At 46.5% G+C, this 12283-nt stretch overlaps 1 protein-coding gene across 1 annotated transcript in view; it reads left to right on the forward strand.

Annotated features, from left to right (window-relative positions):
* LOC121001848 (cadherin-9-like) overlaps nucleotides 1–12283 on the forward strand; it is a 339856-nt gene that overhangs the window by 52933 nt on the left and 274640 nt on the right. The window lies entirely within an intron of this gene.

Consider the following 12283-nt stretch of genomic DNA (forward strand, 5'->3'; position numbering starts at 1 on the left):
AGCGAACCCGAACTGTAAAGTTCGGGTCCGTACTGAATTTTACGATTTTTGGTACCTGGACCCAAACCCAAACTGTGCCGGAAAAGTTTGAGTTCGGTGTTTGAGCATTTAATAAAGCTTGTTGAAAGGCTGCAAGGCAGCCAATCAACAAGCTTTTAAGCTGTGTTCCCTTAGAATCCATCACAGCCATGACTACTAATGGCATGACTGTGATTGGCTGTTGCATCATGTGACCCAGCCACTATATAAGCTGGATCACGTGTAGCACAGTCCATCAGCTCTCAGTAGTGAAGGGATAGAAAGCAGGCAGCTGTAGTGAGGGACAGTGTTAGTGCGATTTTTTTTTTTTTGTGGGTGCAATACACTATCTTTGCACCCTTGACACAGAAAGATAATCATAAATCTGGCTGTTTATTCTGTGGGTGACCTACAGCAATTTTTTTTTGTGGGTGCAATGCAACATTGTACTTTGTACCCCTGACACACAAATATAATAGTTAATCCGTCTGTTAGTTAGTTGTACGTCATATACCCATTTATTGCGTGAAGTACACCTGCACTGCAAACGCAACAGTAAAATTGAAATAGTTAATCCATCTGTTAGTTAGGTGCACATCATATACCCATTTATTGCATGAAGTACACCTGCACTGCATACGTGACAGGGAAATTGATATAGTTAATCCATCTGTTAGTTAGGTGCACATTAGTGTTGATCGAGTACTTTGGTGCTCGGATACTCGTGTGCTCCGGCCGAACACATCGGGATGCTCGGGTGCTCGGTAGGTATAAGGGAAGTCAATGGGAGAACCCAAACATTAAACCAGGCACCCCCTGCTCTGAAACAAAAGGGAAATTGATATAGTTAATCCGTCTGTTAGTTAGGTGCATGTCATATACCCATTTATTGCGTGAAGTACACCTGCACTGCATACGTGACAGGGAAAATAATATAGTTAATCCGTCTGTTAATTAGGTGCACGTCATATACCCATTTATTGCGTGAAGTACACCAGCACTGCATACGTGACAGGGAAAATGAATTTAGTTAATCCGTCTGTTAGTTAGGTGCACTTCATATACCCATTTCTTGTGTGAAGTACACCTGCACTGCATACGTGAGAGGGAAATTGATATAGTTAATACGTCTGTTAGGTGCACATCATATACCCATGTATTGCATGAAGTACACCTGCACTGCATACGTGACAGGCACCCCCTGCTCTGAAGCAAAAGGGAAATTGATATAGTTAATCCGTCTGTTAGTTAGGTGCACATCATATACCCATTTATCGCGTGAAGTACACCTGCAATGCATACGTGACAGGGAAAATAATATAGTTAATCCGAAAAAGGGTGTCTGGTTCACAGAAAAAGGTTAGAAATTGATGGAAACACTACCGAAATGTTTTGGAAACAGCATAAGGAAAACATCTTGATGTATCTTAGACTCCTATTACCTATGACATACAATAGGCAATCACACAAAGGCTATATGCCAAAAGCCAGGTATGTGCAAGCCAACAATCTATCCATGAGACAGATACAGTCAGAATACCTTACAATGGCAACCTTGTGCACTATGAGACATTCAAAACCAGCTCTCATCTGACTGAGAGCCAGTAAGCCTCAAATTTGCTTCATATCTGTTGGATGGCTTGGGTGGACCTGTGCACCTAGATCAGTGTTTCCCAATCAGTGTGCCTCCAGCTGTTGCAAAACTACACCTCCCAGCATGCCCGCACAGCCAAAGGCTGTCCGGGCATGCTGGGAGTTGTAGTTTTGCAACAGCTGGAGGCACACTGGTTGGGAAACACTGACCTAGATCAATATCATTAGGGTGACAAAAGGTTTTCTCATTGTCCTAACATAATATTTAAAAACCTTTCTATGCAGTTTTGTCATGGAAAAGAAATTAGCATAAACATGAACATATGGGAAAGACATGCAAATGAGCAGAATCTGCCTTGTTTTTTAGCTGAAAAACCATTTGGATGGAAAATTTGCGATAAAAATTTGCGATTAGAATATTCGCGATCTACACTACTCATGAACAACGCCATCTATTGGATTCATAGTCTTGTCTGTTCAGGAGGGCAGAGGTAAAGAGTGGGTGGAAGATGATGTGGAGGATGCTGAGGTCCTAGACCTCACATGGAATCAAGGTCATGCGAGTGACGTGTGCAGTTCGGAGGAAGAGTTGGTGGTCACACAGCACCAGCCGTACAGCAAAAGAGCTGTACGCCTGCTACTGCTCACCGCACCCAGGGACTGAGCACACCAAAGCCATCTCCAAGGAGTTCCCTGTCATGGCAGTGTGACAACATGTTGATGACAGTGTGACAATGTGCTGATGACAAAACACGAGTGGTTTGCACGCTTTGCAATCAGAGCCTGAAGCGAGGCATAAATGTTCTAAACCTGAGCACCACCTGCATGACCAGGCATCTAAATGCAAAGCACGAGCTGAGGTGGAGTAAACACCTCAAAAACCACAAAAGATCTCAGGCTCCTCCTGGTCCCTCTTCTGCTGCAGTCTCAGCTTCTTCCTCCCCCTCTGTAGTGACAGTGGCCCCTGCCACCCAGCAAACAGAGGATGTGGCAACAACGCCACCACGTCCGTCACCAAGCATCTCCACAATGTCCCATGGAAGCGTTAGCTATCCATCTCCCAAACACTGGAGAGAAAGAGGAAGTACATCCCCAACCCACCAACGATCTCTGACCCTCAATGCCAGCATTTCAAAATTCCTGGCCTTCGAAATGCTGTCATTCTGTCTGGTGGAGATGGAGACTTTTAAAAAACTTATGGCGGTGGCTGTCCCACAGTACATGGTTCCCAGCCGCCACTACTTTTCCAGATGAGCTATCCCCGCCCTACACAACCAAGTTGCGGACAAAATTAGGTGTGCACTGTGCAAAGCCATCTGTGGCAAGGTCCACATAACCACAGATACGTGGACAAGTAAGCACAGGCAGGGATGTTATATCTCCCTAACTGCACACTGGGTAAATGCAGTGGCAGCTGGGCCTGAGGAAGATAGCAGTTTGGCACATGTCCTTCCGCCACCGAGGATTGCAGGAAGTTTATGTTTGCCTCCTGTTGCCTCCTCATCCTACTCTGCTTCCTCCTCTACTGCCTCCTCATCTGATCAGCATAAAACCTTTACCACCAACTTCAGCACAGCCAGGGGGAAACGACAGCAGACTGTTTTGAAACTCATCTGTTTGGGGGAAAAACCCCACAACGTGCAGGAGCTGTGGACGGGCATGGAACAAAAGACCTATGAGTGGTTAGTGCCACTGAGCCTCAAGCCCAGCCCGGTGGTGTGCGATAATGGGCGAAATCTCGTAGCAGCTTTGGGCCTAGCCAGTTTGATGCACATCCCTTGCTTGGCGCATGTGCTGAATTTGGTGGTGCAGAGGTTCATGAAAAATTACTACGATATGTAAGATCTGCTGCAGAAAGTGCAGTCCATCTGTGCGCACTATCGGCGTTCTCAACCTGCCGCTGATCGCCTGCCTGCACTGCAGTATAACTTTGGCCTTTTCGCTTACCGCCTCATATGCGACATGCCCACAAGTTGGAACTCCACCTTGCACATGCTAGAGAGACCGTGCGAGCAGCAGCAGGCAATAGTTGACTTTCAGCTGCAGCACACACAGGTGAGTCGCTCTGTGGAACAGCACCACTTCACCACCAAAGAGTGGGCCTCCATGCGGGACATGTGTGCCGTGTTGCGCTGTTTCGAGTACTCCCCCAACATGGCCAGTGCCGATGACGCAGTCCTCAGCGTTACTATCCCACTTCTATGTCTATTTGAAAATAAACGCTTCGGGCGATTATGGAATACGATGTGGCAGAGGAGGAATAGGGATCATTTACATGGGCATCACTGGAGCATGGCTGGGGGGATACAGAGGACACAGACGATACACCTCCCGCAGAGGACAGCTTGTCATTGCCTCTGGGCAGCCTGGCACACATGAGTGACTACATGCTTCAGTGCCTGCGCAACAACTGCCGAGGGGCCCACATTCTAACCAGTGCTGATTACTGGGTGGCCACCCTGCTGGATCCGCGCTACAAGGACAACCTTGTCCTTAATTCCATCACTGGAGCATGATCAGAAAATGTGCGAGTACAAGCGCACGCTGGTAGACGCGCTGATGATGGCATTCCCACCTGACACCGGGGGCTCAGTGGAAGCACAAGGCGAAGACAGAGGAGGAGGAAGAAGTCGTCAATGCAGCTGGGGCACTGCCAGCACCTCAGAAGGGAGGGTTAGCATGGATGAAATGTGGAAAAGCTTTGTCAGCATGCCACAACAACCAGCACCACCAGCTGATATGAAACATCTTAGCAGGAGGCAGCATTTCAGCAACATGGTGGAACAGTACATGTGCACACGCCTACACGTACTGACTGATGGGTCTGCCTTATTCAACTTCTGGTTCTCCAAATTCGGCATATGGCCTGAGCTTACCCTTTATGCCTTGGAGGTGCTGGCCTGCCCTGCGGCCAGTTTATTGTACGAACGTGTGTTCCGCACGGCAGGGGGAGTGATTACAGAGAAGCGCAGCTGCCAGTCCACAGCCAATGTGGACAATCTCACGTTCATTAAAATGAACCAGGCATGGATCCCACAGGACTTGTCCGTACCTTGTGCAGAATAGACAAGTATACCGGCCGCCCCAGCCATTGTTATACTCCAGCTCACTTTCTCTTTGTTTTGTTTTTTATATTTCCCAATTTTTTGTGGTCCTCCCAAATTTATAAAAAATAAATAAATACAAATATAGTGTTGGCTACCTCCTCCTCCTCCACCACCGCTTCCACCTACACTGCAACATCCACCGCCTCCTCAACCTCCTACTCCACTTTGACCTCCACCTCCTAGTTCAAGATCATTATTTTTAACTTTTTTTTTAATTCTATGTTATTTTAATTCATTTACCTATCCACATTTGTTTGCAGGGCAATTGTCCTGCTATTAACCCTGCTTTGCTTCCTTTTGCAGCCCTCTAGCCCTTTCTATGACTTTTTTAGAGAAATTTTAGTGCCCCAAAGTTTGGGTCCCCATTGACTTCAATTGGGTTCGGAGTCAAGTTCGGGTCCCGAACCCGAACATTGCGGCGAATTCGGCCGAACCCTGCGAACCCGAACTTCCAGGTGTTCGCTCAACCCTAATTTGATATATAGAAGACGATTTAGGGTAAAAGTGTGGGATAAAGGTCATAAGAGCCGCCATTTGTGTCAATACATGCGTGAGCTCATGTGAGCACATGTGAATACACCAAAAAAGGGACCGAGACTGAGTATTATTTAATGTTTTTTTTATTATATATGTATTTTAAATCTTTATTAAATGCAATGATGTTACTGTGAGACACATATATATATATATATATATATATATATATATACACTCACCTAAAGAATTATTAGGAATACCATACTAATACGGTGTTGGACCCCCTTTTGCCTTTAGAACTGCCTTAATTCTACGTGGCATTGATTCAACAACGTGCTGATAGCATTCTTTAGAAATGTTGGCCCATATTGATAGGATAGAATCTTGCAGTTGATGGAGATTTGAGGGTTGCACATCCAGGACACGAAGCTCCCGTTCTACCACATCCCAAAGATGCTCTATTGGGTTGAGATCTGGTGACTGTGGGGGTCATTTTAGTACAGTGAACTCATTGTCATGTTCAAGAAACCAATTTGAAATGATTCGAGCTTTGTGACATGGTGCATTATCCTGCTGGAAGGAGCCATCAGAGGATGGATACATGTTCTCATTCTGTTTACGCCAAATTCGGACTCTACCATTTGAATGTCTCAACAGAAATCGAGACTCATCAGACCAGGCAACATTTTTCCAGTCTTCAACAGTCCAATTTTGGTGAGCTTGTGCAAATTGTAGCCTCTTTTTCCTATTTGTAGTGGAGATGAGTGGTACCCCGTGGGGTCTTCTGCTGTTGTAGCCCATCCGCCTCCAGGTTGTGCGTGTTGTGGCTTCACAAATGCTTTGCTGCATACCTCGGTTGTAACGAGTGGTTATTTCAGTCAACGTTGCTCTTCTATCAGCTTGAATCAGTCGGCCCATTCTCCTCTGACCTCTAGCATCCACAAGGCATTTTTGCCCACAGGACTGCCGCATACTGGATGCTTTTCCCTTTTCACACCATTCTTTGTAAACCCTAGAAATGGTTGTGCGTGAAAATCCCAGTAACTGAGCAGATTGTGAAATACTCAGACCGGCCCGTCTGGCACCAACAACCATGACACGCTCAAAATTGCTTAAATCACCTTTCTTTCCCATTCTGACATTTAGTTTGGAGTTCAGGAGATTGTCTTGACCAGGACCACCCCCCTAAATGCATTGAAGCTACTGCCATGTGATTGGTTGACTAGATAATTGCATTAATGAGAAATAGAACAGGTGTTCCTAATAATTCTTTAGGTGAGTGTATATATATATTGAAAGGGGGCAGCAGGTAAAGTGTTAAATGGCGTATATATTCCACCTAGGTTTCTCACCTATACATGGTGAGGGGCTCTGTTCCTAGCTCTGGAACAACTTACTCTGCAGCCACTTGATTAATGCAGCTGGGCTGAGGCCTACTTAAAAAGAGCCAGGCTGCATTATGTGGGAGAGAGACAAGCAGGGTGGTTGCTCTGTGTGAGCAGAGGGTACAGGTTGCTGTTACTCTGTGTTATTTGGGACAGTCAGGTACGTTAGTGCTCAGACGAGCAGGAGTTTCTTTATGTTATGTTTTCTTTTTGAACCGTGCATCCTGTACATGTGCTGCCTTTTTACGCTGACAATAAATGCTGGAAAGGACCATGCTTTGAAACTTTAAAGTTTGTCTGGGTCTCTATAGCATTGGACTTGCTCGGACCAGTGAGCTAACTATAAAAGTCCACATATGGTGGAGGATGCGCACAGATCCTTAAAGAGACAGTACTCTTAAAGAGACAGCGCACCTGGCGTAACTGGTTCCTGGTATAAACATGGAGGAACTTATAAAGCAGCTGGTTCAGGCTAATGTCAGCCTTCAGCAGAACCAGGCCACTCAGCAACAAGCCAATGCTCTTCATCGACAGATGCATGAGGAGGCCATGAAAGCCCAGAGTGAGACCAATGGTGAACCAATCTCTACAGCAGCTGATCCAAGCCTTGTTGGAGAGACCTAAGGTATCGCAAGGAACCCAGCCTGCACCACGGCAGTTGGTGCAGAATGCCCTGAGAAAGATGGCGAAGGAGGATGATATAGAAGCCTTTCTGGCACCTTTGAAAAGATTGCAGAGAGAGAAAAGCTTCTGGGCGACCAGTGGGCGGATGTGCTGGCCCCCTTCCTAACAGTCAAACCCCAAAAGCTTACTTTGACCAGAGGGTACAAGATGCTAAGGTGTAAGACAAATTGAAGGCTGAAATCCTAGCCCGTCTGGGGGTTACCCTAGCGGTCCGGGCACAGAGGGTCTACGCCTGGGTATATGATCATGAAAAGCCAGCTAGATCTCAAATGTATGATCTCTTCCACCTCACCAATATATGGTTGCAGCCAGAGGAACTTACATCAGCTTAAATTGTGGAGCGAGTCGTTTGTGACCGTTTTATACGGGCCCTGCCTCTGAAGATATGCTGCATTGGATACACCTACCCAAAAAGTGTGGATGAGCTTGTGTCCGTGGTGGAGCGATACACGGCTACAGAGGAATACCTCAAGGATCTACATCCTACCGGGGTGGCTCCTAGGAGCAAGAGAGGTTCGTCTATGGGTAAGACTGCTCCATTTTCTAAAGGGGTGAGACTGTATCCTAAGGAAGAGGGTGGTACACATGCAGAGGGCCAAGGTGTAAGGGCCCCAAGTCCAAAAAGGGACACTGGACTAAGAGCCCGGGGCCGTATAGTCTGTTGGCATTGCCAAGGTTTGGGCCATGTTGTAGCTAACTGCCAACTAGCTTGTGAGCCTATGGAATGTGACTTAGGAAGGTGTATGTCTTATTTCGCTAAACCGTCCTGTACAGCTCACGTGGACAGTAGAACCGACAGGCAAGTGTGTCAAGTCAAAATCGAGGACTCTGGGAGCCTGGTGACCCTAGTACTTGTCGACTCTGAGAGGCTCCAGCCCACCGGTTAGGGGTGGTATGTGTCCATGGTGACACAAAAGACTATCCCACTGCGGTGATAACCGTGGAAACCGCCTGTGGGTCAGTGGTACATGAAGTGGGTGTGGTTAAAAACCTGTTACACTGTGCTGTTATTGGTTGTGATTTTCCTTTTGTTTTGGGATTTATGGGAAAATAAGCAATCTAAGGTGGGGGATAACTTGCATAATATATGTGATGTTTCTGTGGCACCTGATAATGCAGTAAGTTTGGTGCTTGGGGAGCCTGATAAATTCTCAATAGAGGTTCTGGCAGGGGACCCAGAGGAATCTCCTCCGGAGATAGAGTTTTCAAACTTACAAGTTTACCCTTAGGCCGCTTTGGTACTGAACAAATGAGGGATCCCAGTCTAGTGAGTGCCTGGAAAAATGTGAAAGTAATTAATGGGGTACCCCAGGAACCAGGTATGGGTTTGGTGTACCCCCACTTTGCTGTATATAATGATTTACTTTACAGGGTAAAGAAAACACAAACAGAGGTTGTAGAGCAACTGGTTGTACCCAAGTCCCATGTCCGTATGGTATTGGAACTAGCTCAATCCCATATTCTGGGAGGGCATTTAGGGGTGGAAAAAACAAAAGAGCGCATTGAACGGGACTTTTTCTGGCCCGGTATTTATAAGGCTGTAGAAGATTTCTGCCATTCATGCCCTGAGTGTCAAATCCACACCCCTAGGCCACATTTTCATAGCCCCCTAATACCGCTGCCTATCATTGAGGTTCGTTTTGAGCGCATTGCTATGGATTTAGCCGGCCCACTTCCTAAGTCTGCCAAAGGTCACCAGAATATCTTGGTGGTACTAGACTATGCCACCCGTTATCCTGAAGCCATACCTCTTAAGAACATATCTGCTAAGGTCATAGCAAAAGAACTGTTCCACATGTTCACCCGTACAGGTATCCCAACAGAAATTCTAACAGACCAGGGAACGCCTTTTATGTCCAACATTACTAAGGAGCTATGTCGGCTGTTAAAAATTACGCATTTACGTACCTCAGTATATCATCCCCAGACTGATAGTCTGGTGGAAAGGTTCAATAGAACACTTAAAAGGATGCTTAAAAAGGTGGTTGATAAAGATGGAAAGGACTGGGATTTCCTGTTGTCCTATCTCATGTTTTCCATATGGGAGGTGCCCCAGGCGTCAACAGGGTTTTCCCCGTTTTAGCTTCTATATGGTAGACATCCTTGAGGGCTTTTGGACATAGCCAAAGAGACCTGGGAGCAAGAGCATACCCCCCACAAAAGTGTTATTGAATATATCGCTCAAATGCAGGACAGAATTGCGGCAGTTATGCCGATTGTTCATGAGCATATGCAGCAGGCCCAGGAAGCACAAGCCCGGGTTTTACAATAGGACAGCCAAGGTCAGGACATTTCAACCGGGCGACTAATACCCACAGTAGAAAGTAAGTTTCTGGCCAACTGGCAGGGTTCCTATGAGATCTGTGAAAAGGTAAATGAAGTAAATTACAGGGTTTATCAACTGGGAAAAAGAAAACCCCTTCAAATATATCACATAAATCTAATTAAACCCTGGAAGGATCGGGAGGTTCTTATAGCTAGAGATCAGCCAAGGGAGGGTTCTAGTAATGATATACCAGAGGTTCGTATCGCAGAAACCCTGTCAGCAGTTCAAACTCAAGAGGCTAGGGAGTTTTTACAAAGAAATAGAAAGACATTTTCAGAATTACCAGGCCGAACCCTTGTCATAAAGCATGACATTGTGACTGAACCTGGACAAAAGGTAAGACAGAAGCCATATCGGGTACCAGAGGCTCAGAGGCAGGCCATCTCTGAGGAAGTAAAAAAATGTTAGAGGGAATTACCCTACTTGTTCCTCCTCTGGCAGGACCTGAACGAAAGCATGAACAATTAAAGCAAGACGAAATATCTGCGTAAGACATGACAATGATGCTGTAGGGCGAACCGGACCAGTTTGCGGTCAAAACATAAAGTGAGCGATCAACATGGATTATTAGGAAATTAGGGAAGCAGGTATGTATGTGATACATACAGGCCAAATCAGCCCAGATGGACAACCAACCAGGCAATCAGCCCAGCAGGACTGAAAACAGTCATCGGGCCCCCGAAGCCATGGGGCCGAAGTCGTCATCGGGCCCCCGAAGCCATGGGGCCAAAGCAGTCGTCAGGCCCCCGAAGCCATGGGGCCGAAGCAGTCATCGGGCCCCCGAAGCCATTGGGCAGAGTTTTTTTTTTTTTATCAAGAAATTATGACTATAATAAGTGACCTGAATAAGGTGTAGGTGAAATTAAATGTCCCTTATGGCGGGAGCCATGCGTGTGAGTCCCTTATGGCGGGAGCCACGCGTGCGAGTCTCTTATGGCAGGAGCCATGCGTGCGAGACTCTTATGGCGGGAGCCATGCGTGCGAGACTCTTATGGCGGGAGCTATGCGTGCGAGACTCATATGGCAGAAGCCATGCGTGCGAGACTCTTATGGCGGAAAAAAGTATCAGATGGCTGTGCGAACTACAAGTGTCAGTGCCAATCGGGAGTTCCTATAAGCGAACAGCCACTCGGGCGAGCCTCTTATGTTTGTTTTTTTAAACCACTTATGCAGCACCAGAATGCCTTGGAGACTCGCATAGCCATGACCCCCTCCAACAGCAAACCTGGGACACTAACCAGCCTACAACCATGTCGTACCCCTAACAAACAAAACAAAACATGAAAAAACGGTCAAGGGGCCCCCGGAGCCATGAGGCCGGATCAATTATAGGGCCCCCCGAAGTCAGAGGGATGACGTTGCGGTGACGATAAGTAATTAAAACTTAAGCCGGACCTGATATGCAGAGGCTTGAATGATTGGATTGGCTAGAAGGTGGCCTAAGGAACATAACTGCCAACAGGCGTTGAAAATATAGACATTAGAAATCCGAAGGACGTGCTTACATAACACTAACCACCGCGAACCATAAACGTAAACATGAAATTGAAACAGAGATGGGAGAAAAACAAGAGCCTGAGTCATTGCAAGTTCGCTAAGAGAAGTCTCTTATCGTGACAAACAAATGAACAGCTTGTGAAAACATAGCAGGAAACTTACTCCTATTGGCCGACTGACCTCCGCTGAGGAGCTGTTTGGTGAACTGGGGCAGGAGACCAATCTAAGTAAATGCGAACCAGAAGTAAAAGGAGACCAGTCTGAGTGAATATGAACCAGCATTAAAGAACCAGAGCGGTGGGTGCAGACTGCCCCGGTGAGACTATTGAGTAAAACCATGACGTAACAATGAACAGGAGAATGCAGCTTTGAGTGGAAGCAGAGTACAACACATGATGTAACAACAAATGGGTGAATGGAGCTTTGGATGTGAGTGGTACCTAAAAAACATGGTATGGGCGCAGCTCCGAGTATGGGTAGCGCATGAAAAGCATGGTATAAGCAAACGTATGAATGCAATTTGAAAGTGAGCAGAGTATTGACGTGATGCGAAAGCAGACACGTGAACGCAGCTCTAGTAGTGAATTGAGTATAGGACAAGATGTAAAAGCAGACATGCGGACGCAGCTTTGGATGTGCTCGGAATATTAACTTGATGTGACAGCAGACATGGAAAGCGGCTTTGGTGAGTGGGGTATACGACCTGATGTGGCAGTATAAGTGTGAACACAACTCTGGGTATAAGCAGAGCATGAAATTTGGTATAACAGCAGCTCTGGTTGTGAACGGAGCATAACATAGATGTAACAGCGACATGAATGCAGTTCTTGAAATGGGCCTGGAAAGAACCTGTAGTAGTATAGGACGTGTGAACGCAGCTCTGGGTGCGAGTAGAGTAAACCAGATATACCGATAGAGTGGGGTATGGCAGAGACTTATTCTAACAACAAAACATGACATATAGCGTAGTATCAGCAGCGGCTGAACCTCACGGTCCAGTTGTCACCCAACATTTAGCTTGTCCTGGGCGATCCAGGTAACAAGACAAATGACATAGCATGGTATCTGCAGTAGCTGAACCTGGGCGATCCAGGTGACATACAACATTTAACTTGGCCTGGGCGATCCAGGTGACATACAACATTTAACTCGGCCTGGGCGATCCAGGTGACATACAATATTTAACGTGGCCTGGA

The sequence above is a fragment of the Bufo bufo genome, chromosome 5, assembly GCF_905171765.1.
Source record: "Bufo bufo chromosome 5, aBufBuf1.1, whole genome shotgun sequence".
In the NCBI taxonomy this organism is placed as follows: Eukaryota; Metazoa; Chordata; class Amphibia; order Anura; family Bufonidae; genus Bufo; species Bufo bufo.